This window comes from Pseudochaenichthys georgianus, chromosome 22 (assembly GCF_902827115.2).
Source record: "Pseudochaenichthys georgianus chromosome 22, fPseGeo1.2, whole genome shotgun sequence".
Taxonomy (NCBI): domain Eukaryota; kingdom Metazoa; phylum Chordata; class Actinopteri; order Perciformes; family Channichthyidae; genus Pseudochaenichthys; species Pseudochaenichthys georgianus.
The window spans coordinates 19,789,003-19,816,727 of record NC_047524.1 but is presented as its reverse complement, the minus strand read 5'-3'; positions in this window follow the sequence as shown (position 1 = coordinate 19,816,727).

Genomic DNA, 27,725 nt, shown 5'->3' with positions numbered 1-27,725 from the left:
TGTAGACAGTATTTAAAAAAAAGACAATGTTAACAGCAATGTAATAAGTATACAGTATTATGCAAAATGACAAGTACTATATGGCACACAGATGACATTTTTTAATTATAAGTAAAAGTATGTAAGGCTGAAGTGACAGCAGTGATGAGCTCTATACGTCTACACTCATACGTCTGTACTGCAGTCAGCGGAGTTTTGGGTGGATGATGTTCCTGAGCGCTATTCAGGCTTGCTTTATCCAGCACCTCAGGTGGCAGCTCTCTCCTTCTGATTGGCCGTGCACTTTTCAAAGTAGGGGTCGTTCCCCAGCAGATCCATTTCTCCAGAATTGTGGTAATCACAGAGAAAACAAGAGATCATAATAGAGATCAAAAAAGACATGGTTGCTAAAGCATGATTGAACAATGTAACTGTAAGCCTTATAGACAGAGAAAGTGTTTGTGTGGGGGAGGGGGGGTGTGTTTATTTGTAGGCTTTAGGATATTTTTCATGAAACCATATGGTGCTTCACATAATAAATACAAGGGCTGTAGCCTAATATTTATATTTATTATATGCTTTAGGAGCTGTTTGTGTTTGTTGTAGAACGTGTAGGTGTGTGTTGTAGAACGTGTAGGTGTGTTTGTGTGTGTTTGTGAGCGTTGATGTGCCAGGCAGACAGGCAGGATTCAGTAGGTTATCTGACATATAAATGTTCCAAAAAGGTGGCGGGACTAATAATAGCCTATTTGAAATATGTCCGCAATCATAAGAGCAATGCGTATACAGTGTTTCGTGAATATCGGAATAACTATAGTAGTTTTGTGTCATTTGGAGTAATTTGTGACATTTAAATCGTCAAAAATTGTACATTCTCTGTTAGCTTACGAGCTCCCCGTTTGAGCTAGCAACTATTTTCTTCACAATTTAGCATCATATTGGATAGGGGCTGAACCTGTCCTGCATTGGAATTTTTCCGATCATTCCCCTAGGAGGAGTTTGCAAGAATGTGCTTAAAATGGCTGAAAAACGCACATTTTTCAAAATGGCCGACTTTCTGGGGGGCGGGGCTAATAGAAAGCAATTTGAAATATGTGTGCAATCATAATAGCAATACGTATACAGCGTTTCGTGAATATCGGAATAACTATATCCGAGTAGTTTGGAGTAATTTGCGACATGTAAATCGTCAAAAATTGTGTATTCGCTATTAGCTTATGACCTCCACGAGTAATTTTTAAAAAATGTGCTCCTCAATTAAGTATCATATTGGATAGGGGCTAAACCTGTCCTGCATTGGAATGTTTCTGATCATTCCCCTAGGAGGAGTTTGCAAGAACGTGCGTAAAATGGCTGAAAAACGCACATTTTTCAAAATGGCCGACTTTCTGGAGGGCGGGGCTAATGGAAGGAAATTTGAAATATGTGTGCAATCATAATAGCAATATGTATACAGCGTTTCATGAATATCGGAATAACTATATCCGAGTAGTTTGGAGTAATTTGCGACATGTAAATCGTCAAAAATGGTGTATTCGCTGTTAGCTTACGACCTCCACGAGTAATTTTTCAAAAATGTGCTCCTCAATTAAGTATCATATGGGATAGGGGCTAAACCTGTCCTGCATTGGAATGTTTCTGATCATTCCCCTAGGAGGAGTTTGCAAGAACGTGCGTAAAATGGCTGAAAAACGCACATTTTTCAAAATGGCCGACTTTTTGGGGGGCGGGGCTAATAAAATGTATGTAAAAATATATCCGCAATTCCATGAGGAATGTCTGTGCCAAAATTCGTGAAGTTCTGAGAAACTATGTGACTACCACACAATAGGGGGCGCTAGTGAGCAGTTTTTTGAAAATTTACGTTTTTTTTTTTACATTCTTCAAAAGGTCGTGGACTGTGACGCGTTTCCCAAGTTTTGCGTACCGAAACACATTTTAGCACATCGTCATAAAAAAAAAAGTACAGGCCACGCCCACAATTGTCATTCGTTGTGACACTATAAGTTCATACTCATCCCCAGAGTATGTCTAAAAAAAAAAAAAAAAGATTTCGTCCATCGGTTCATGAGTTATACATTTGTCATGTTTTTGGCGCCCCCTATAGTCCAACATGGAAATTACTTTTGGTGCCTATTCCACAATACAGACTGAAGCTTACCAACAAAATGTGTGTTTTTTTGGTACATTGTTGATGACTTATGAGCATTTCTATCTAAGCCCCCTCTTTTTGCAAACACGTTTAGAGTAATGACGGCCACATTTATCGACTGAACATGCTCATTTCCTACGATAATGTGTCTGACCCTCCAGCGATACTGTATACTGAGTTTGGTGTTGAAAAACAAAAATGTGAAATTTAAGTGAATATTTAACTGTTTTTAAATTATGCTAATTTAAAAAATAAAGTAGGCGGAGTTTAGGGGTTCAAGGAGATTATATGTAGAGCAGGTCCACCCGAGTAAGTGTGAAACATTTCAGGTCATTTGGAGTTACGGTGCGACTTTGTACATCTTTCCAAAAACGGAAATGGCCATAGGTGGCGCTAGAGAGCATGTTGGACAATTTGAACACATTGAGTCCAGAATAATGTATTTTTCACCGATTCTGGAATCTGTGCAAAATTATACAACTTTTTAATGTTTTGTAAGTATTGATTTCACCATTGTAGCATGGTTATTACCATAGGATAACTGTTAAGGTGGAAACAACATTTGTTTGTCGTCCAAGATGTAGAGTTTTAAAAAGACACTAGGCAAAGAGCGATTGAACATTTTAATTTTGAAAAACTAGTATAATTGGGAGTAATACATGCGGGGCCTTGGATCACTCATTTTAATGGTGCATATTTTTGACAACAAATATTGTTCAGGGAGAAGGGGTCGCTCGACCCACCCTGCAGATGTTTTCAATCTTACTTCTAGCTTCAGAGGGAGCGCACGGCACCAGAGTATGAGTTTTAAAAGACAAAAGACAAGTGCCACCACCTCCTAATGCTCATCCATTTAATCAGTGATGACCTGACATTTAGAGATGTTATTTAAAAGGAGAAACAAATCTGCCATGAGTGAAAATTCCTGAATTGAACTACAAACCATTAATGAAATGACTTGTTTTTAAAGTCCTTGTTAAAGGAGGGAGTAATTATCACATGCTCGGGCACCCAGGGTTCCACACACTGTTAAAAGGGGTCAGCATAGTTATTTAAGTAGACCAGAATTGAAAATAAATTAGTATAATGCGTTAGTGATATTCCACCGTTTTTCACACCATTTCAGGGACTTTATCACTGCATTAGAACAGACAACCCAAAGCCACCAAGTAGGTACTTTTAAGTGATGAAATTCTACAACTGTTGTGACTGACCAACATCTTCTCCCAGAAATGACTGTCTAAAATGTCGTACCCCAGAGTAGATGTTTGGTGGTACTGTGGAACTAAAACCTTGTACTCAGTCTTGCCACAGGATTGGGCTGGGACCTGTGCACTAGCACAGCCAGTGATGTTTTTAATCAACATGGCGAAACACCCCAAAGTCAGTAGGGCTACCAGTCCCAGGGGGAGTTTAGGCTCCAGGGTACAAGGATAGCATAGGGGCGCCCAGGGGAGGCCTAGATGTTGCATTCATTCCATGTCCTAAAATACCGATTGATCACGACGGCCTCTTCTAGAGAACATATTACTTTCATACCTTAAATGGTATGAAAGGAGGGAGGGTACATTTATCATGAGGAGTCAGTTACAAATGCTAGTAGAACAGGACGATGTTGATGAAAATGATGGTTTAGTTCGAATGATGTTAAATGATATGGATGTTCAGAGATGAGGTTGTTCAATGAATGTCCAGCCGATGTGATTCTTTAAATGATGAAATCATGTGAAGAAGTGAGCAAAATAAAATGCTAAAATGGAGTGAATCCATTTCAATTTACTTATACTATTACAAGATAGTGTATTTTATTTCAATTTACTCTATACCATTCCAAGATAGTGTATTTTATTTTTTTATTATTACTCTACTATTCAAAGATAGTGTATTTTTATTATTACATTACACTGGTCCAAGACAGTTTATTTCATTTTTATTATTTTTCACTGTTCTATATGGTAGATTTCATGTATTTTAGAATCATTACTATTCTAAAATGGGTCGTTTCTTTTCACTTTGTAAAAACAAGTGCCTTAACACTGAGCGTGGTATGAGAACGGTTTCTGTGAAAGGAGGGAGGAAGAAATGTTCTGATACCAAGCCATTGCTGCTATTTTGAAGAACCATATTGAATGTTAACACTAGAAGTTATGCACAAGGGAATACTTTTATGTTTGAACAGTCAAAGTATTTTTGTATTTTTGTAAAGTTGAGGATATTCGAACCATTCTATTTTGATTGTATGTTTTGATATGAGTTATGTACTATGCAGAGTTCAGATGAAGAACTCATTGATTTCAGTATTATACACACCTTTTAGGTGTGTAAGGAGGGACTGTTAGAAATTAAAATCAATGTTTTGATAGCATAGTGCACCTTAAACATACCGTCAGTTTACATGCTGTTTTATACTGAAAAACCAGAAGTTCTTGTGCACAACCAGTTGTTAAGCTTTTATTCTGAAAATCCTTCATCTCCGGTTAGCATGAGGCTAATATACCATTTACTATAGAGGTGAATTTAGCAGCGATATGATATGATGTTGCACAGCGAAACCTACTGATTTCAACACTACAACTATAGACGTCGAGATATTATTATTGTTGGATAAGGTACAGTTTATTTGAGTACGTTATTGTTTGGGTAGCATGTGACAACATTCGGAACGACTGGAAACCAAACTGCTGTGAAGTATTTCCTGTATTTTTAGGAGTATTGATTACAGCGTTTAGAATGTGTTAAATGAAAAGTCATGAAAGAGTTAAGGAGGAGAAAAGGCGTGTTTAGATATATATTGAATGTACAATGTCTGTATCCTCTGATATGCGTAACAACGGACATTGAAACGTGGAGAGCCGGCCCGCAGGGGGGAGCCAGCAGAGGATATATAAACAGCGCGACCTGAGGTGTTCGGCCTCTTTCTCCGCTTGCCAGAGCCAGATACACAGCTGTATTTCTGTCGGACAATATCCTGTTTGTAACATTACCACGCTTTTTATTAATTAAAGTACAAATTTGAAACAATCTCAGAGACTCCATTTAGTCTCCTTTTTAAGCTTCTCTCCTGGACGCGAGAATAACCAACACGGATAACAATATCATGCCATTCACATTTTAAATTTTTGACATTAAGCTACTACCCCAAGCTTCCATAAGTGGGTCAAGAAATGACCCACAGGCATTTTCTATGGAATCCTATGCAGTGGTGTAGTGGGCGTTGGACGCGGGGGTACGCCGTACCCCCACTTATTTGGAGCATGATCTTTTTTTTAATAGTCTAATAAATATAAAATCATTGACAGTGTTTTCAGTTGCAAGTGTGTATTTGTTGTAATAATGACAAAAACATAATACATTTCAGAGTAATTATAATACAAAATAAAAACGATTTCCTTAAAGAATTATGATTCGTCATCACGCTCGTGACCCCGCCGCGAGCTAGGGGTGTGTCCAGGGGCGCCATAAGGTGGTGAAAAGTTTCTAAGGGCCCGTGACTGACAGGTGCCCCAAACATTTTTAGAACATTAAGAAAAAATGTTTAAGTAACCTTTCATCAATCATCAATAATTAACATTAATATAACGTCATATTGATAATGTACTCACTAAACTTACGATTCATTTAACTTATTTTATTCCAAAAGTTAATTATCCAAAGCATCAAACACCCCCCTCTATTTACATGTAATGGTTTGGTCCTGCCTTCAAACGCTGTGCGGCACCGGCCCTTTCTAGCAGAGTGAGAGCATGTGAGCAGGGATGCTAGTACTTACGTGTGTACGATGTGTCAACGACTAACAAAGTCAGGCTTTCAAGAAAGAAAAGAAAGGAGAGAAAGACAAGAAAGAGGGACTAAAGGGGCGACAGCATGTCACCCAGTTTTTCAAAAGAAAAGGTGGGTGTGGTCCATGAGTGGTGGAAATTAGTCTGTTAGCTAAGTGTAGTCCATTGTAAATAATAATTGTAATGTTTTGCTGACATTAAAGGTGGGGTAGGTAAGTTTGAGAAACCGGCTCGAGATACACTTTTTGTTATATTGCATGGAATGCTCTTATCATCAAGTGGCAGATTTGTTCCGGTTGTGTATTTTCAAATTCTAGCGCACTCGAGCTGGTTTCTCCAAAATTACCTACCCCACCTTTAAATATTGTTAATATCTTCACAGAAAATTCAGAGGTTTTTCATTTCACTCCTCTTTTAGCTGACATTTACATTTGCTTAGTTGCAATACTGTAGTTTATGCAACGTAGGCCTATAAATTGTTTATGTAATTTATGTGCCAGTGTGTCCATGGTTTTGAGTCTGTGTGTGTTGAGCGCAGCGCCGTCTGCTTTTTGCAGTACAGTAACTAAAGTAGGACTAAGCATACCGGTAGTTCTATTTCGTCCCTACTGACCGCCAGAGGCGGTGCTTCAAGCACTGGATATGTCCACAGCGCGCATGCGCAGCTCGAGTACCAATAACAACAAAGTCACCTGTGACCCACGTGACACCGGCTATATCAGCCGGTGTCGTCAGAGGATCTGTTCCTTTCATCTTCTCGCTGCGCGAGAGTACCGTGGCTACATTTGTGTAGCCTACAGCGTTCAGGTTTGAACGTTTGATCTGAGAGATTGCTCTGCAAGCAGCTGGCCGCGTGCAGCTTCGCGACTGACAGTCGGAGCTACGGGTCGTTAACGCGTCCTCCAGAAGCTGTGGCCGGCTGTGCGCTGTGCAGAGCCTCGACAGACAGGTTTGTGTCAGCTTGTTGCTGGTGATGGCTGTGTCCCCGCACCCTCTCCCAGCCAAGTTGTCCTGATTGCCGTCTTATTTTTTGTTTGGCTTAGACCAGGGATCACCAACTACATTTGTCCAAGGGCCGAAATGTAACCAATAGACACTATCGTGGGCCAGCAATTTTTATATAGCCCAGAATTTTATAAATAGTACTCAGATGACTTTTGGAATACTTTCTTTCTCCATAACAGATGGGTATTCATTTCATTTCATTTCAAACCTTTATTTATACAGATAAAATCCCATTGAGATCATTGATCTCTTTTCCAAGAGAGACCTGTTCAAGTAGTTCCACATGAAACATAAAAGCATAAACAGAACAACAAAAGGACATCATCCAGCATCATTTACATAATTATCCACATAAACAGGTACCAACAGCTTCCGATTGATTAGCATCCAACCGAGCTTTAAAAATATTTAGTGGCACCAGATTGTTCAGTTTCCATTTAATTTGCAGACTATTCCAAGACAGAGGAGCTGCGCATCTAAAAGTTGTCTTCCCTAAGACAGTCCTAGCAGTTGGCACATTTAATAAAACCACAGCATTCGATCTCAGGCAGTAGCCACTTACAATTTTCCGTGAGATCAGGGAGCAGATATAAGATGGAAGTTTCCCTAGCATGGCTTTGTATATAAAAATGTACCAGTGACTGAGCCTCCGTATATTTAGTGAAAGCAAACCAGCCCTTGCATACAGGGTACAGTGATGGGTTAATGCTTTACAGTTTGTCACAAATCTCAGAGCACTGTGATACGCAGCATCTAACTTGACCAGGCAATTGGCAGGTGCATTCATATAGACCAGATCCCCATAGTCCAGCACAGGTAAAAAGGTCACAGTGACTAGCCTTTTCCTGGCCTCAAGCGAGAAACATTACTTGTTTCTGAAAAAGAACCCTAGCCTAACCCTCAGTTTTTTTTAGCAGGTTATTGACATGAAGTTTAAAAGAGAGACAATCATCAAGCCAGATACCAAGGTATTTGTAACAGGCAACAACTTCAAGTTTTGTTCCTTGCGTAGTTACAATATCTAAAACAGGCTCTGGTGTCTTTTTTGCTTAGTTAGTAGTCTTGCGTGTACTGTTAAGCTTCTTTATTTTACCCAGCTAGGTGAAGGCAGTGCTCTCGCTCCCGCTTCCTCTGCCGGTAATGCGGATGTAGCTACATCCCTTTTTCTGTTCGGCGAGTAGTAGCAGCGCTCTACTCTTCCCGTTCAGCAGGTAGCTGGTGAAGGCTGTGTTCCCGCACCCGCACCCGGTTATACTGCATCTGGCATACGTCTCTAACTCAACCAGTGAAGGCAGTGCTCTCGCCCCCGCTCCTGGTAGACGCTGAACTGCCTCGCTTTTCCATTAAGCAGGTAGCCGGTGAAGGCTGTGTTCCCGCACCCTGTTACGCTGCATCTGGCATTCGTCTCTAACTCAACCAGTGAAGGCAGTGTTCTCGCCCCCGCTCCTGGTAGACGCTGAACTGCCTCGCTTTTCCGTTAAGCAGGTAGCTGGTGAAGGCTGTGTTCCCGCACCTGCTCCCGGTTACGCTGCATCTGGCATTCGTCTCCAACTCAACCAGTGAAGGCAGTGTTCTCGCCCCCGCTCCTGGTAGACGCTGAACTGCCTCGTCTTTCCGTTAAGCAGGTAGCCGGTGAAGGCTGTGTTCCCGCACCCGCTCCCGGTTACGCTGCATCTGGTGTTCGCCTCCAACTCAACCAGTGAAGGCAGTTCTCGCCCCCGCTCCTGGTAGACGCCAAACTGCCTAGTTTTTCCGTTAAGCAGGTAGCCGGTGAAGGCTGTGTTCCCGCACCCGGTTACGCTGCATCTGGCATTCGTCTGTAACTCAACCAGTGAAGGTAGTGTTCTCGCCCCCGCTCCTGGTAGATGCGGAACTGCCCTGATTTTCCGTTAAGCAGGTAGCTGGTGAAGGCTGTGTTCCCGCACCCGCTCCCGGTTACGCTGCATCTGGCATTCGTCTCTAACTCAACCAGTGAAGGTAGTGTTCTCGCCCCCGCTCCTGGTAGACGCGGAACTGCCCTGTTTATCCGTTAAGCAGGTAGCTGGTGAAGGCTGTGTTCCCGCACCTGCTCCTGGTTATGCTGCATCTGGCATTCGTCTCTAACTCAGCCAGCAGTGTTCTCGCCCCCGCTCCTGGGAGACGCTGAACTGCCGTGTTTATTAATCCAGCCAGGTGAAGGCAGTGCTCTTGCTCCCGCTCCCTCTGCCAGTAACGTGGGTGTAATTACATCCCTCTTTCTGTTCGGCGAGTACCAGCAACGCTCTACTCTTTCCATTAAGCAGGTAGCTGGTGAAGGCTGTGTTCCCGCACCCGCTCCCGGCTACGCTGCATCTGGCTACCTACATAATGGCTCATTCATGTAGCGCCTGTATAGCTTCTCTTGAGCCCGAGGAAGGCCACGACCGCTGCCCCTCCTGCCTCGGCCGCCTATGGCGGTCAGTGGGGACGAAATTCGAGCATCTGAGGGAGGTTCTCACGGTAAACGCCTGCATGAGCTGTAGCTGCATGCCTCGGGCGGTCAGAGTGGCTAGAATCACTGAGGTGGAACGTCTGGCAGCAGCCAACAGACACCTCTCCTTGTCACATCCTCCTCCAGATCAATTCGGCCGTTCCCGGCGACTTGAGGGAGCGATGGCTATGTGTGCTCCCCCCAATAGAAGGACTAGAAACAGGCTGTCCTCTAAAGTGGATCGTCTAGCTGCCGATAGGGGCATGATGAAGTCGCCTCTTGGCCTTTCAGCCTGGGCCTGGTGTAGGGGCTGCCAGCGGGCTGCCAGCGAGCCGCCTGTCCCCCCCCCCCCCCCCTTCGGTTGACGCCCCTCCTTCGGTTGGCGCACCTCCTTCGGCTGACGCGCCTCCTTCAGTTGACGCACCTCTGTATGAGGACGCCTTGTCGCTGGTACAGACTCGTCGCCAGGTTTGGCTGGCCCAGTCACCACTAACGGAGGCATGTAGGAGAGTCCTCCGTAGCGTACTAGTCGAGCCAGGGGAGCTGTTTAGGTCAGCTGCCCTGGAGGCACTGGAGCGTGCTGCCCAAGCTAGGCAGACCAGGCAGCAGCTCTCGGGTCTTCGCAGACCTGTGCCCACTCCCAGCAGGCCCAGGGGCCGCTTCTAGCAGCCGCACTCAGCCGCCGGATTACAGCGGTGGTCTGCAGAGGTCTTAGCGGCCCACTCAACCGCCTCCCAATGACTTTCGTGCCCCAGGTCGCCCGCCTTCTATTCTTCCAGGCGGCCTCGTGCCCCAGAGCCTTACCGGCGCCCCCCAAGAAGCTCCAGGGGCCGGGGGGCTGGGCCCTGAAATCCTGGGAGCGGTCGTCGGCTGCTTTCCCAGCAGCAGCTCAGGTCTGTACTTCCGGCCCTTGGGTGGTTTTCACCTTAACCCAGGGGTACGGACCGCAGCTCCGGCCCCTAGCCTTCGGCTGGGTCTAATTGACAGTCGTCAGCGATCCGGCAGGGGCCCTAGCTCTGGCCCAAGAGTTGTCCGTCCTTCTGTCCAAGGATGCAATCAAGCCAGTAAGACCCTCTGCTTAGCCCAGGGGGTTCTACTCAGCGTACTGTCTCGTGAGCAAGAAAGTCGGCGGATTTCGCCCGATCTTGGACCTCAGAGGAATCAACAGATTCCTGAAGGTGCTGCCATTCCATATGCTGACCACTGCATATGCACAGGTGGAGTGGTTCTCAACCGTGGACTTGAGGGATGCCTACTTCCACGTGGGCCGGGCAAGATGGTGTCTTATATTCAGTTCCTCCGGCCCTTGGGCAGACTGGCAGCTGCCTCGGCCGCTGAGCCCTTAGGCCCGCTGTCGTTGCGCCCCATGCAGATGTGGCTGAACAGCCTTCACTTGGACGCCAAGTGGCACAGGCACAGGGAAGTCAGGGTGTCGCAGTATTGCCTCCACTCTCTGTCACGCTGGAGGGGCAGGGCCTATCTCCTGGTGGGCGTGCCCATGGGCGCCATCCCGCCAGAAGACCATCACCATAGGTGCATGTCTCTCAGGGTGGGGTGCAGTGCGGTAGGGCAGGACCGTTCAGGGTCAGCGGTCTGCCCAGGAGAGTGCGCGCCAGGTCAACGTGCTAGAGCTTCGGGCTGTGCAGCTTGCACTCACGCACTTTCTACCCCAACTGGGGGGCAAGAATGGGCGTGTTCCTTGGGGACAGCATGTACGTTGTTGCTTAGACAACAGTCCCTTCTAGATAGTGGACGTTCTCACTCCACTCTGAATTTATGTAGCTGCGATTTCTGCCCGACATGTTCGGGTCGACGGCGCCACGGCGGGGTGCCTCTTTATGAGAGGGGCTTTACGGCAGCGTCCCCTGCTGCCGGATGCCCTATCATCTCCTCCCTTCGAGCCACTGGCCCAGGTGGGGCTTAGGTGGCTGCACACGAAGGCAGCATTTCTGCTTGCCATAGCTTCAGTGAAGCGAGTCGGGGAGTTGCATGTCCTCTCCATAAACAATACATGCCCGAGGTGGGACTCTCAGGCGTTGCCCTTTGGGCAAATGTGGCATTCCTGTCCGGGGTCCTTCCACAAACCCACTTCAATCAGCCTGCCCAGCTGGCACGCTTTGACATTCAGGAGTACGGCACGTCGAAGTTGCTGTGCTCTGGGGGTGCCCAAAGGGCGTATATCAAGGCTACTGCCTGTATACGGCAGTAGGAGCAACTCTTGATTTTGCCCTGGGGGCACTAAAGGAGGTTATGCCCTCTAACCAGTGGCTGCCCCACTGGGTTGTCGATACCATCTCACAGACTTACGGGGCCAGTGGCCGCCCCCTGCCATCAGGCTGAGATGCCACTCTACAAGGAGCATCTCAACATCTTGGGCTGCCCTGAGGGTGGTGCTCCTGGAGACCATCTGCGCCGCGGCGTCGTGGGCGTCTTCTGGCACATTCTCCAGTTGTCATCAGGTCAATGTCGCCACTCCCCATTCTTTGGGCGTGGTCCTTTTGCCGAGCTCCGCTGCTTCCAGTGGTGAGCAAGGGCTTGGATTCTTCATGACATTGTTGGTAAAAGTCATCCAGTGCTTAAAGCACCGCCTCTGGCGGTCAGTAGGGATGAAATAGAACGATAGTTACGGCTGTAACTACGGTCTATGAGTCCCGGATGACCGCCAGAGTTTCCTGTCACTCAGAATTCTTGTGTGCTCGCGAGAAGATTCTGGGAACAGATCCTCTGACGACACCTGACGACAACATTGGCTGATATAGCCGGTGTCATGTGGGTCACTTTGTTGTTATTGGTACTCGAGCTGCGCATGCGCGCGATGGACATGTCCAGTGCTTAAAGCACCGCCTCTGGCGGTCATCCGGGACTCATAGAACCGTAGTTACAGCCGTAACTATCGTTTCTGTGGACCTGTCTGCCCGTTTTGTGAGTGGACTACGCGCGTGCGCACTTGTGTGGCATTGTTTGGGATTGTCACTACCCAATCTGCAGCTCTGCCCGATCTGCAGATGGAGCGCCATATTGGACAACTCCGGACGGCAACCCAAGTAGGACAACATTGACGCAGTGGCTTTTGGCAAAGCTCAAAAGGAAAACAAGAGAGAGAGAGAGAGAGAGAGAGAGAGAGAGAGAGAGAGAGAGAGAGAGAGAGAGAGAGAGAGAGAGAGAGATGAGTTAATTTGGGGTTAAGTACATTGTCAGAATAAGTGAGAAATGAATTTGTGAATGTAAATGTAAAGTTACATTTGCTAATATTTGAGGATTAAGATAAAATAAGAAGTACTTTATTGATACCAATTTGGGAAATGTTTGCTTTGCAGCAGCAAAAGACAAGGCATTGTACATAAGACAGTTAAAAGACTAGAATTAAACAATCGAAAATGTAAACATCTCAAATAGAAATAAAATAGCAGAAAATATACATAGTGTGAACAGCATCTTACCTGTTAACATACATGTTAGGTTAACGTTGCCTTGGTTACAGACAGAGCCTGTTGCTGTTGTTTATTGCTTTGAATTTGAAAACAAATATTATCTTCTTAAACGGTAGTCAGGAGAATCACTTCCTAATGTTTGATATATTTAGAGGGAGGGAAGGGAAGGCTTCAAAATTCAGATTAGATTGATGTCGTAACTCTTCTATTGCATGGCTCTGCCCCCAGTAAAAAAATCCCCACTACACCACTGATCCTATGGGAACCTTTGGTTCTTATCACCTGTGGCTGTCAGGATTATATTCACTAGAGGTTTCTCAATACTTGAATTTCCCCTCTTCGACTCCTCAGTCCTCCGGTAGTGACCCGGAAATGTATTTCGGCGTGCCATGTTGAAGAACATCTCATTTCTCTAAATGCACACCGAGGACCGAGGACCGAGCATCGAGCATCAAGCATCGAGCATCGAGGAGGCTCTCTGGAGGAGCTCTAACCGAGGAGACACTGATGGGTCCTCCACGGCTCCTCCGCGGATGCATTTCCGGGAACAGTGGAGGCGTCACGCACAGCCGGACTTATCTCAGCCAATGACAGCTCTGCATGCATCGCCTGGATATTATTTTAGAAACTGCTTTCATCGCTACGCGATGTTTCCAGTGAGAACAGCTGTGAGGTCCTTGCAGAAAGCAGAGCAGAGTGTAAAATATATATATATCACTCAGTATAACAGGCCTACATTACTTTCTGTAGGCCTATTTGTATGAGTCGATCTTTTTTTAAGACCATTTAGTGCTTAATAATAACAACGGCTGTAGCCTGATTATGCTTTAGGAGCTGTAGGTGTGTGTGGTACAGTGTGTAGAGCAGGGGTCGGCAACAGGCGGACCGCGGTCCGGATCCGCACCCAGACGCCGACCTATACGGACCCGGACCTATAATCAATACATTAATAGGGATTTCAATTTTGACGGGGCGATTCTATTTTAACCGCCGCCGACAGGGGGCGAAAGAGACGAGTGAGCGATACAGGGAGAGAAACTATAGGTTACTTACGTAACCCCAGGCCTCAGAGTAACATGAAGTGAGATGTCTCACTATGGGATGCGCCTCAACGCGTGTGCAAACAGAAGAATCAATCTCATTACGCCAATCCTGATTGGCTGGTGATCTTGACGTCAACGTCAGGGAATCCACCCACCCTTTAAGTAGCTTGCGCTACGACGCAACGTCATTAAAAAATAAGCACCTCTTCTCGCTTCGCCTTAGCAAGAAGGGCCGTCTGGTGAGACATCTCACTTCATGTTACTCTGAGCACTGGGGTTACGTAAGTAACCTATAGTTCTCATTCATAACACTCCGTTCGATGTCTCACTATGGGATATTGAAACTCCCGTATTGCTAGACATGCTTATCTCGAAAATCACCAAAAACAACCAGAACTTAACAGGTAGAACTCTGTCTCAACACGGGACCCAGCACTGCACGGGCCACACTTGGAGCAGAGACATCTAGCCTGTAAAAGCGGACAAAAGTGAGCGGCGAGGACCAGCTCGCTGCTGCACAAATGCCTTGGATGGAAACACCATTGAACAAAGCCCAGGATGTAGCCAGTCCACGAGTAGAATGAGCACGCAGGCCCGTTGGTGCCTGCAAACCCTGACTCGTATAAGCCAGAGCAATCGCTTCCACAATCCAGTGGGAGAGCCGTTGCCTGGTAACGGGCTTGCCATTCTGAGGGTTAGCCCAAGATACAAAGAGTTGGTCATTACAACGAAACTCTTTTGACTTGTCCATATAGATGCGTAAAGCACAAACTGGACACAGCAAATTCGGCTGCTGTTCCTCAGAGGAACACAGCGGCGGAGGAAATTCCACAATGTGAATGGGGGTACATGAGCCAAGCACCTTAAGTATAAAGGCAGGGTTGGGCTTCAGCAACACTCTCGTCTGCCCCGGGGCAAACTGAGTGCATGAAGGATGTACAGAGAGCGCATGAATGTCACTGACTCGCTTGGCAGATGCCAGAGCCAGTAACAGCACTGTCTTCAGTGACAGGTGTTTCATGTCAGCTTCTTCCAGGGGTTCAAATGGAGGTTGAGTGAGCCCATCTAAAATCACTGCCAAGTCCCATAAGGGCACAAGTGACCTGGAAACAGGGAGGAGCCTGCGAGCCCCTTTCATAAAACGGCAGATGTTGGCTAGCCGTCTTTCCCTCAAAGCCCACATGGCATGCAGCAATAGCAGCCAGGTACACTTTGATCATAGAGAAAGCTCTGTGTTTATCAATTAAGTCCTGTAGAAATGATAAAATCACCCCGACAGGACATTGAAAAGAGATGTGTCCTTTTTGAAGGCACCACTCCTCAAACACCCTCCACTTACAGTCATAGAGAGACCTGGTGGAGGAAGCTCTTGCACTCTGAATAGTGTTTATCACCTTCTGAGGGAGCCCCACTTTATTCAGATTGTACCACTCATGAGCCAGGCCCATAGTGCCAAGCGCTCTGGGTATGGGTGAAAGATCGTCCCCCCCGCCTGAGACAGTATGTCCCTGCGTAGTGGGAGCTGCCACGGCTGCCCGCACAGCAGCTGATATATCTCCGCCAGCCAGTACATTGCAGGCCAGTGCGGAGCTATCAGGATAAGTGTGTGGCGTTGTTCTCTCACTCTGGCCAGAGTTGGGGGTATCAGAGCCAGGGGTGGGAACGCGTACAGGAGGACCGGAGGCCAAACATGCGCGAGCGCGTCCACGCCTAACGGTGCGTTTAAATCGCGCATTGAAAAGAACAGCTGACATTGAGCATTTTCTTTTGATGCGAACAGATCTACCGCGGCTCGGCCGTAACGCACCCACAGCTGACTCACAATCATTGGATGTAGAGTCCAGTCTGCACCTCTGGACAGCAGATCCGCCCCGAGGTTCATCACTCCTGGTACGTGCGTCGCTCTCAGAGAGAGGAGACGTCCGCAGCTCCATAAGATCAGTTTGTGTGCCAGCATGTGTAACTGGAGAGAACGCAAACCCCCTTGGCGGTTTATATACGATATTGTGGTCATGTTGTCTGTCCTCACGAGGACATGATGTCCTCTGAGAAAAGGCAGAAAGCGTGAGGAACACCGCTAAAAGCTCCAGATAATTTATGTGTGACCGTTGGAGGTCTCTGCTCCAGAGACCCCTCACAGGTCGACCTTCGTATATACCCCACCAGCCCGTCAGACATGCGTCTGTGGTGACTACCTTCCGCGATAGGACAGCACCCATAGGCACGCCCCGTACTAGAAAATTCGGGTGTAGCCAGTGGCGCAGAGCCATTATGCATTTCATAGTGACCATCACTCTCCGCACGCCATGACGCGCGGGGTCCAATCTGAGGGCAGCTACCAGCGCTGAAACTCCCTCATGTGTAAGCGTCCCAGTCGTACCACCAGAATGGCTGACGCCATGAGCCCCAGCAACCGCAGACATGACCTGAAGAGAACATATTTGCGTGGCTGGAAATGAGCGAGGCAAGCCCTGAAGGCTTTCACTCTCTCTGCTGACAAGTGGGCTGTAAAGGACACCGAATTCAGGCGTAGGCCCAGGAAGAGTACAGTCTGGGCTGGAGACAACATGCTCTTTTCTGTGTTTATTACAAAACCCAGGTCGAGCAGGTGTTTTACGAGGACATTCGTCTGCGTAATAGCCTCTTGCTCCGACTGTGCGAGAAGGAGCCAATCGTCCAGATAAATTGCCAGGCGAATACCCTGTTGTCTTAACGGGGCTATCGCGGCTTCCGTACACCGTACAAACACTCGCGGGCTGAGAGACAGACCGAAGGGAAGTACTCTGTACTCGTAACAGACACCCTGAAAGGCGAACCTCAGATATTTCCTGTGTGGATAATATACTGGGATGTGGAAATACGCATCTTTCAGGTCGACTGATGTAAACCAGTCGTTTTGGCGCACGAGACGCAACAGAGATGTGTGAGTGAGCATTCTGAATTTGTATCTTTTGAGATATTTGTTCAGAGCTCTCAAATCTAGTATAGGCCGAATTCCGTTCCCTCCCCGTTTGGGAATGAGGAAATACTTGGAATAAAAGCCGCTCTGACTCTGTTCGGCGGGTATTATCGATATCGCCTTCTTTTCTAGTAGCGAGAAAATATCTTGCTCTAGAATATGGGCCGACTCTCCCCGGGCCTGTGAATACAGAATGCCCGAGAAGTGAGGGGGGGTGACAGCGAATTGGAGCCTGTAGCACCGTGTTACTGTCTTGAAAACCCAAGCAGAATCTGTGAGCATCCTCCACTTTTCACTTCTCAAAGCGAGCGGAGATGTCACAGCTCTGTCGTCTGCCCTCAGTGTCTCTATTTGTTGTGTTATGGAGCCCTCTAGTGTCTGAACACGGTGGTACCCCAGGTTGACAACCCCGGCCGACACTGCGCATGCGCATTCATTTAATTTCAAACCTTTATTTATACAGATAAATCCCATTGAGATCATTGATCTCTTTTTCAAGGGAGACCTGCTCAAGTAGTTCCACATGAAACATAAAAACATAAACAGAACAACAAAAGGACATCATACAGCATCATTTACATAATTATCCACATAAACAGGTACCAATAGCTTCTGATTGACTAGCATCCAACCGAGCTTTAAAAACATTTAGTGGCACCAGATTATTCAGTTTCCATTTAATTTGCAGACTATTCCAAGACAGAGGAGCTGCGCATCTAAAAGCTGTCTTCCCTAAGACAGTCCGAGCAGTTGGCACATTTAATAAAACCACAGCATTCGATCTCAGGCAGTAGCCACTTACAATTTTCCGTGAGATCAGGGAGCAGATATAAGATGGAAGTTTCCCTAACATGGCTTTGTATATAAAAATGTACCAGTGACTGAGCCTCCGTACAGTGAAAGCAAACCAGCCCTTGCATACAGGGTACAGTGATGGGTTAATGCTTTACAGTTTGTCACAAATCTTAGTGCACTGTGATAGGCGGCATCTAACTTGACCAGGCAATTGGCAGGTGCATTCATATACATCAAATCACCATAGCGGTGGTGCCTTCACAATCCCGTCTATTGTCCGCCTTTTGAGAGAGGCCGTAGCGCGGCAGAGAGAAGCGGAGAGGAAAGAGAGTGAGAGAATAATTAGCGATACAGGGAGAGAAGCGGAGAGGAGAGTGAACAGGCGTGTTAGCGGCAGACAGGGAGAGACACATAATTACACATGGCGCTCTCCAAGAAGAGGAAAGTGGACAGTGAGAACAGAGCTTTTAACCCTGAATGGACTCGTTCATGTTCATCCTGCCCACTGGGAGCACAGAACCAGTGTGTCTCATTTGTTCAGAGACCGTGGCGCTCATTAAAATTGCCAAAACGCCTACTATGAGACAAAACACAAAGTATTTGACAAAACGTTCCCTCTCAAGTCAGAATTGAGGTCACAAAAAATAAATATCGTTCCACGGCAGGCTAACCAATGAGCACCTGCATGTGTGTATGAGAATGGCCCTGACACCATTTCAGCCCAGATCTAAACTCCTGGCAGGACAAGCTCCTGCTCAATTCTCGCACTGAATTAAAAAAAGTGAGTGAGGGACTGCAATATAAGGGGGAAAGAAAGAGAAACTTTAAACTGTTCAATTGTTATGATGTGTAAAGACTGATATGTTCTATAATCGGCTGAAACTGTTAAGTCATGATGTGAAACGGTTAACAAAGAAAAAGGGAAACTCAAGCTGCTGCTACACTTTATTTTATTTATCTAAAATTAAGCACTTTAAAGATGCACATATTTTCAAAAGCTATTTTATTTATTTTCTCTATTTTATTTTTAAATGCAGCCCGAGAGGAACATTACACATATCCACAGTATTTACTGTATATCTCTATAATTCAATGTTAATTGACAATACATTGTTGTTTATGAATTGTACTTTCTTTATTTCAGTTGTTGATTACATGCAGACATTGATGAAGATACTTCAATATATATCACACTAATTCATAAAGCAAGTTAGACATTTTGAAGTTCCGGACCTTTGCATGGGGAGATGTTCTCTAACTGGACCTCGTTGAATTTTAGTTGAATACCCCTGGTGTAGAGTGTGTGTTGTACAGTGCGTAAATGCGGCAGACAGACGGGTCTCAGTTGGTTTGGTGTCCTATGCTTACTTTTAATACTTGTAAATACAACTTTATTTATATAATTATATGTGTGTGTATAAGTCCGCATCTGTAGCCTGCTTTGTCTCATTATACCGCACTGTCAATGAATCAAAGTAAATATATAAGTCGTCATGAACACATCTGTCCATCAGACAGAGGGCTGCTGTGTCTCCTGTCATCATTGATGGACGTCTCTTTACTAAGGCGGGACTAAGTATCGAGGATAGGAGTCGAGGAAAGGAGTCGAGGAGGGGAAATTAGAGTATTGAGAAATCTCTACTATATGACACATAGACTACATCACAAGTGACACCTCTCAGGAAGATTATTTTACACAGCAAGATCTGATACCTGTCAGTATAATAATAATAATAATAATAATAATAATAATAATAATAATAATAATACATTATATTTCTATAGGGCTTTTCAAGGACTCAAAATCGCTTTACAATATAAGGGAAGGTTAGGGTGGGCGGTATAGGACTATCAAACTTGATCAACCGGCATGGATTGATGGGAGGGAGGGGGCTATGAGTAGACAAGAGGAGAAGAGATGAGTTTTGAAAAGGGACTGGAATACTGTGAGGGTCTCAGAATAGCGGAGATCTTTGGGACAATATGTTCAAAATGTTTTGTTTTTTTTAAATGTAAAAAAATTCAAAATTATGAAAAATTAAAATATAAAATATGTCTAGTGTGAACCAAAATATAATACTAAATATTATACAAGTAATTTTTCTTAACCAAAATTACAGAAACACATAAAACACATATTATATAATACGGGTCCTTTTAGACCCACTTACTGTATGGAAGAGAGTAGGATCCAGTCACTCATGCATCTAAGGGTAACAATAGTATAATATTATAGTAAATATTCTTGTTTGCCCGTGGAGAGATGATGAGGCTCCATTAAAAATAAATGTATTTTTATTGAATAACTGAGTTTAGGCACCTTAATACAGTTTTAATGAAGTTGACTACGGCAAATTCATGATTGTTAGTGCATTCATGTCAATTCGGCGAACATATGATACATTATGATCGTGAAGATTATGATTAAAAATCGTTTGAGCCGGGCTGGATTTCCTGATGAAAAAACAAACCGATTGTTTTTGTATAGTTGTAGTACGCCAACGTGGATTAAACAACATTATTTTGTTAAAAACATGGTGATGTTTTGTAAATGATTACATGTCTCTTATTTAGCACAGAATATGATCCTATCCGTGACGTATGGATCTTAACAATAATACGCTATATCAGATACCTCTACTGTAGATCTATCAGCTGTTTATTTCACATGAATTCCAGTGTGGCAGCTTTTTAATCACTGCTCCCCCTGGTGGATCCATGATTCATTGCAGCTGGTTTCATTATAATTACATTTATTTATCAAGGGGGCGTATCAAGTCATGCGGGGGTTTTTCTTTCAGCTAGGGCCCACCATGTGCCGATCACGGGCCCACATGGGTAGGGGCGTCCGAAATGAGGTGCTATATGTATGATCAAATAACGTTAGCTAGCTAGCATAATAGGAGGTTCCCAGCTAATTCTTAACTGCATAAATACATTCCTTTGTATATATCATGAACAGAAAAAATTAATACTTACTTTAAAAAATGTACACATTACTGACTAAGATATTTCATAAGTTTTAATACTGGAACATATACGTAATTACCTCAACATATACAACCCAGTCTCACTGCATTTTGTGTTATAGTCACAAAATGTTATCTATTGATTTGCGTACACCAACATGATTTCCCCCTTTTTTTCATGTCACACAGAACGATTTTAAAAGCAATGTATTTCTATATTTCTATTGTTATATGTTTCGTGCCTGCACCACGTCTTTTTGTCCGGTCGGGTCTTGGAAGACCGGAAGCTGTGTGGTTCATAAAAACATTTTCTTACTCAATATCAAGCCACGATTATTGTTTTTATTTTAAATTGTATAATCGTACTTTTTTTGCCGCCCTTGAGGAAAAGAAATGGGGCTCAGAATACTGAAATATGTATTTTTTAAAACTTTTGTTCCTTCTAATGTGTTATTCTTTTCTAAATAACACACTGTTATTTACTCAACAATAACACACAATTATCCTTGCTTTTATTTTTGTATTTATTTGTTTAATTCTATAATCTCTGGCTTTTTTGCCGTCCGTCAGGAACTGAATTTCAAAATAAAGTCATTAATAATATTATGTATGAAATTAGTTTATCTATTAACTAGGGCGCCGGATCATGTTATGACCGTCTTTTCTATGTTGCTGTGGGGTTTTTCCATCGGTTTGGGGTTTGAAATATAAAAACAGTAATAAGCCAATAAGCAATAAGCCTTATCAGCCATAACTATCAACAGAATTGCGTTCCAAGGCAACAGCTTGGGGTGAAAACAGTATTTCCGGTCTGAAAGTTTTCATAAAGTATTCCCCTCACTGTGAAATTATTTTACAGTGATATCTGCAGTACTCATAAATTAAAAACATCAGTTTATCCTTGTTAATTACACAACATTGATTGGTTTAAATTGTGTACAATGCTTTTGTGTTTTTCCCCTTCGATTTGGGAGTTTAGGATGGCCGAAGACACTACACTACCCATAATCCTCAGCTATCGTTTGGGACTGCACCATCCGCTTTGCTTGATAAACCCCGTGACAAGTCCTCAAGCTCTGTGATTGGATGTTGGAGTGGCAGTGCGCCAAGGTTACGCCCGAGCGTCAAACAGAACTTTGAAATGAAATGAAACCCATCCACGGCACACTATCCAAAACTGGATTCGAATGAGTCCAACCCCCCCCCCCCCCCCTGTTTGTTTCGCAACATGTGCAAGTAGGCACGTCTCTACTGGGAATTGTAGTTTTAAAATACGTTTTCGTATTTCCCATAATTAGAAGTTGCCAGTATTATTATTGCCTGGAGGTTTAGGGTATAGGAAACACATTGGTGTTATCAAATTTAAGACATAATTAATAAATGGGTGAAAATTGCTTGTGTCCATAATGGACAGCATTAATATATACCCACATGATAGCTAGGGTCGGAAGAGCTTTATTTAATAGCTGATCTTATGTCTGTGACCCCTCCTGTTGTTAATTGATAAGCCTTGAAACAGGCACTTGTCAAGGTTCAGAGGCAAATTTAGCAAATATGGCAGTAGTCATCGATCATCTTAAGATAAGATAAGACATACTTTATTGATCCCAGCAGCATGTAAAACATGCAATGTATTGTTACTTTGTAATTCTACTCACTACAATTCAGAGGTTAACCTGGTATTTTTACTCCACTACATTTATTTTAGTTACTTTGCAGATTCTGATTAATGATGTGAAATATAAACAACCCTTAAATCAGACTTTAGTTACACCTGAGTAAAATTCAGGGAAGGTGATTGTCAAGTGCCAACAATCAGGCGAGATGTTTGATAGTTGGTGCTTGAGAAGACTAAACATTTATCTGCAGATCCCTATAAAGTATATTCATTACTCGTTATTCTCTACTAATAGTTCATTATAGACCGTATATAATGGCTATTTTGCACATCCCTTTCAAGATTTCAAGATGTTCTAAGGTATCATATACACTACGGTGTAGTTATGCAATGAATGAAAAACTTGGGTTGCAGGTTCCTCAACAGTGCATTACAAGACATCTATCAATATGTGTCATATTCTGCACATTTCTTATACTATCTACATACATCTTATTAGAGTATAATTAATTGTATAATATCAGTTAAAATAAGTGCCTCAACATTGCAGGAAAGCAATATATTAGACGTTAAGTACTTTGTCAGGCTTAATATGTATCTGTAGATAGATACCCCCAATGCTTTTTTCTAACTTAAAAGAATACCTTAACCTAAAGTATTCTTTAATGTTTAAATAAAGGTTAATTCGTTTTTCTGTTATGCACATACTCCTATTAATATCTGTGTACATCATGCACTAAACTGTTTTATTGTAGAGATCCCTTACAGTATCTTATTGATTTGTTCTATTCTATATTTTTTTCATCAAATATAACATATTCAACAAAAGAAATTCAATAAGGTGCTTTAACCACTAGGGGGTGCGGGTTAAAAAAAACTGTCAAGTTTAAAGTGTTAACACAATAAATTATACTTTCCAGTATAAGTTTCCATTTAGTTCATAACAGATGTATTTTGTTATCCACACATACATTTCTTTTGATATTTGTAACACCAAACCGACAGAAAAGATGGTCTTAACATGACCCAGTGGTCTAGTTAATAAAACATAATATCAAACATAATATTACTATTAACTTTATTGTGAAATAAATACACACAGCATACAGTACAATGCCATAATAACTTTGTATTATTAGTGTAGGACACTTATATATGTATAACATCTGATGATGTGTAGTTTTATTCATGTTTTAACATAATTGTACAGGATATTGCTATATCATTTCACATGTTTTACTTCTACACATTAATATCTGATTTGCAGAAAGAAATATGTTGTAGGGCCATACCTATATAAAGTATATAAATATAGTTTTTCTTTCAAAAATACCAAACAGATCCTGCATTTTAGCCATGCCTCATTTCACTCTATTTGCTCTTTCCAGCCCTGTTTTTGCAGGGGCTGATTATGTGAGCTGCAACTGACCATGCCCCCCTGCAGGAGAGGGGAGTTGGCAGTTACTTTGGCATTAGGGCAGGGATATCTAGATACTTTCCAAGGTTTGACATCATGAATTGTGCTACTTTTAAAGCAAGCAACGTTGTTTCAAATCTGTAATCAAAAAGCTCCTCAAAAACACTATCGAAGCAGTTCCTGCCGTTGCTGTCGTTAGTTCAAACAGTAACAACTTAGCGGATGCATGTCAATTTAAATCAATACAACTATTTTTTAAATCAATAAAATCATTTTCTAAATCCATAAAAGCATTTCAATTAATATTGGGAGTTATGTCGTTACTTTGTTGAGAATGTGGCCATGTAATAAGCGGGATAATGTGAAATAAACACCTAACCTAAATAACACCTTCATGCCGATCTAGATCCCTCCGCTTCGCGTCGGGCTCCTGATCAGCCTGTCGGTGTCATTATTCATTTATTTTAAAGCAGGAGGCGCAAAAGCTTGCCTCGGGAGGGAGAAAAAGAGCCACAGCGGAGAATAAACAGAAGGGAAACCAGGCAACCATGCAAGGGAAGTCTTCTTCGCTGCTTTTGTGGCAGACTACAGCACCACTTACAGGCCTGGCATATGTACTACAGCGTCTCCAGCGCTTTCGAGCAGCAATGGCCGGCCGTGGCCCAAACTCTCATTCCCCTGAGGTGGAGAATTGACCAATAGCCGTAGCGCCACTTTACTGACGTCAGTAAAGTGTTAAAATCTGGATCAGTCTGTATCAGATCCGTTTCAGCCCCTTTTTTAGAGATTTGGGTATGGAGGAAAATAGAGAGGGTTGTGTTTTCTGACACTTGGTGAGTTCCCTGGAACACCGGGAACACATATTCATGTATAAAAGATGTACAAAAGTGTATTTTGCATGATAGGTCCCCTTTAACGGTAAGCTATTGAAATTCCGATTCCATAGATGTGTCTCCCATCACCCAAAACCCCTGACTATTCTCTCAACTCAGTATTTACATGTATATTGCATTCAAAGAAAATCAGTAATATCTTCAACTAACCCTTAGATGCATGAGTGACTGGACCCTACACTCTTCCATAAGTGGGTCTAAAACAGGGGTGGGGAACCTCCGGACAATTTGGTACGAGGTAATTTATAAACACACGCAAAAAATAAAAAAATGAAAGAAATCTAGACCGCAAAAAATTTAAACAAGCGAGTGCCTGTTTTTCCTGGCCAAGGTCAGGGTCCTTGAACACAACACAAGCCTAACGTGTCATCACCATAAGAGGCTTCTCAATACTCAAATTTCCCCTCCTCGACTCCTCGGTCCTCCGGTAGTGACCCGGAAATGAATTTCAGCACGCCATTTTGAAGGACGTCTCATTTCTCTAAATGCACACCGAGGACCGAGGATCGAGCGTCGAGGAGGCTCTCTGGAGGAGCTATAACCGAGGATACACTGATGGTTCCTCCACGGCTCCTCCGCGGATGCATTTCCGGGAACGGTGGAGGCGTGACGCACGGCCGGACTTATCTCAGCCAATGACAGCTCTGCATGCATCCCCTGGATATTATTTTAGAAACTGCTCTCATCGCAACGCGATGTTTACAGTGAGAACAGCTGTGAGGTCCTGCAGAAAGCAGAGCAGTGTGTAAAATATATATCACTCAGTATAACAGGCCTACTCTCTTTATTTGCTTTAGTTTAGTAGATATCTACAAACAAAGAGTCGATATTTTCTAAAACCATTTAGTGCTTCACATAATAAAATACACAACGGCTGTAGCCTGATTATGCTTTAAGAACTGTAGGTGCGTGTGGTACAATGTGTAGGTGTGTGTGTGGTAGGTTACAGTGTGTAGGTGCGTGTTGTACAGTGTGTCGGTGTGTGTTGTACAGTGCGCAGATGCGGCGGACAGACAGGTCTCAGTTGGTTTGGTGTCCTCTGCTTACTTTTAATACTTGCAAATACAACTTTTGGCCTGTAATTTCAATTCCCCATTTCAGCGACCAGAGAGAGGGGGGGGGATATATCCAGTCTCTGATTGTGTTACGTTATTATGAGAGTGCTCTCATACTTTAAATTGCATATATTTATATAAATATATTTGTGTGTGTGTGTGTCCCCGCATCTGTAGCCTGGTATTGCCTCATTATACCGCACTCTCAATGAATTCAAAGTAAATATGTGGGGGAACAATGTTCAGCTGATCTAACAGAGATTATAAAATATGACAAAACACTCCAGCTGATGCAGCTGTTGCCATGTAATAATGAACGGACGTCGCTTTAATATGACCGCTCAGAGGAGAGGAGTTCTCATTTCTTTAAACGTCTGCTGCTTCCCCTCCTCTCTCCTCGGTTCCCCTCCTCGGTCCTCCGCTCGCATCTCCTGTGGGCGGGTCTAAGTATCGAGGAGGGGAGTCGAGGAGGGGACATTTGAGTATTGAGAAGCCTCTATTGACTGTATATATAAGGTCATCACGTGGTATATGTCTCGACTGACAGGGGTGCAGTTCTGACGGAGAGCACCAGAACGCCACTCCAGCACTTCAGAAATTGCAGTACCGATAAGTCCATACACATGCCGCAGTTTCTGCGTGTCTGTGTCTTTAGCTGAAAGCCCAGTGGCGATCTGCTCATCTGTCATACTGATCAGACAGTCAATAACTGTGTTGTTATCATTAGCATCTGGTTAGCTAGCTATGCTAACGAATATAAGAAGCTTTTTCTACAACCAGTGAGGTAAAGGCACATCTTTATATGATCATTATAGTTATAAAAAAAATAAGATAATAAAGTAAACAGGTATAAAATACTATATGACAGTTATTAATAAAGAAGAATACAGTTTGAAAGGGGAGTGATTTGTCAAATATCCATAAATTAAAAGAAAATCTGCTTACAGTTGTGTTTGGGTGTTGAGAGATGTGTCCATAGATCTCCTAATGTTGCTCTCAAAGTGCACCAGATTGATGCTTTTAACTTCAACATTTAAAAACAAATCTTCCCAGGGGAGCACGCCACACCCTGCACGTGCATGCATACGCGAGTCATGGTGAGATATCTGGATTAAGAGGTTGCTTTTTCTTTGCACAGAATGAAATGAATGGGCTGTGATTTTAGTTTTTTTAAGCAGAGGTCAATAACTTGTACGGCCCTCTGAGGATATTGTAAAAATTGAAATGGCCCTTGAGAGGAAAAATGTTCCCCACCCCTGGTCTAAAAGGACCCGTATTAGAATAATATGTGTTTTTATGTCATTTTTGTCATTTTGGTTAAGAACAATCAATTGTATAATATTTAGTATTATATTTTGGTTCTCATTAGAAATATTTTATATTTAATTTTTCACAATTTATAATTTTAGAAAATGTTTTACATTTTGAAAAAAAACGTTTTGAACATATTGATGGAAAGATCTCCGCTATTCTGAGACCCTCACAGTATTCCAGTCCCTTTTCAAAGCTCATCTCTTCTCCTCTTGTCTACTCATAGCCCACCCCCCATCAATCCATGCCGGTTGATCAAGTGTGATAGTCCTATACCGCCCACCCTATTTTGAGTCCTTGAAAAGCCCTATACAAATATAATCTATTATTATTATACTGACAGGTATCAGATCTTTCTGTGTAAAATAATCTTCCTGAGAGGTGTCACTTGTGATGTAGTCTGTGTGGTCTACAGTGAATGACAGCAACAGGTGATAAGAATCAAAGGTTCCCATAGGATTCCATAGAAAATGCATACGGGTCATTTTTGACCCACTTATGGAAGCTTGGGGTAGTAATAGAAAAACTACAATTTCTTAACATTTTAATTTAAAATGTGAAAGGCATGATATCCAAAACATGTTTTTTGAAGAATAGCTGGAATATGAAATGATAAAAAAATGTAATTACAAAGATACTTCAAGAAAACCACCTCACCGGGTCCAAAAAGACCCACTTATGCATCTAAGGGTTAAAAACTACAAATCCTTTTATATCAGCTGTGCACCGTTATGGTGTAAATATAACCTATCTACCAATTCGATGAAATATAAAAGTCAGCCGAATTAGTATTGATACTGCAAGGAGACGTATTGTGTGAAGAGAAATTGAAGATGTGGTTTAATTGCTGATATATTTATGATCCACGTC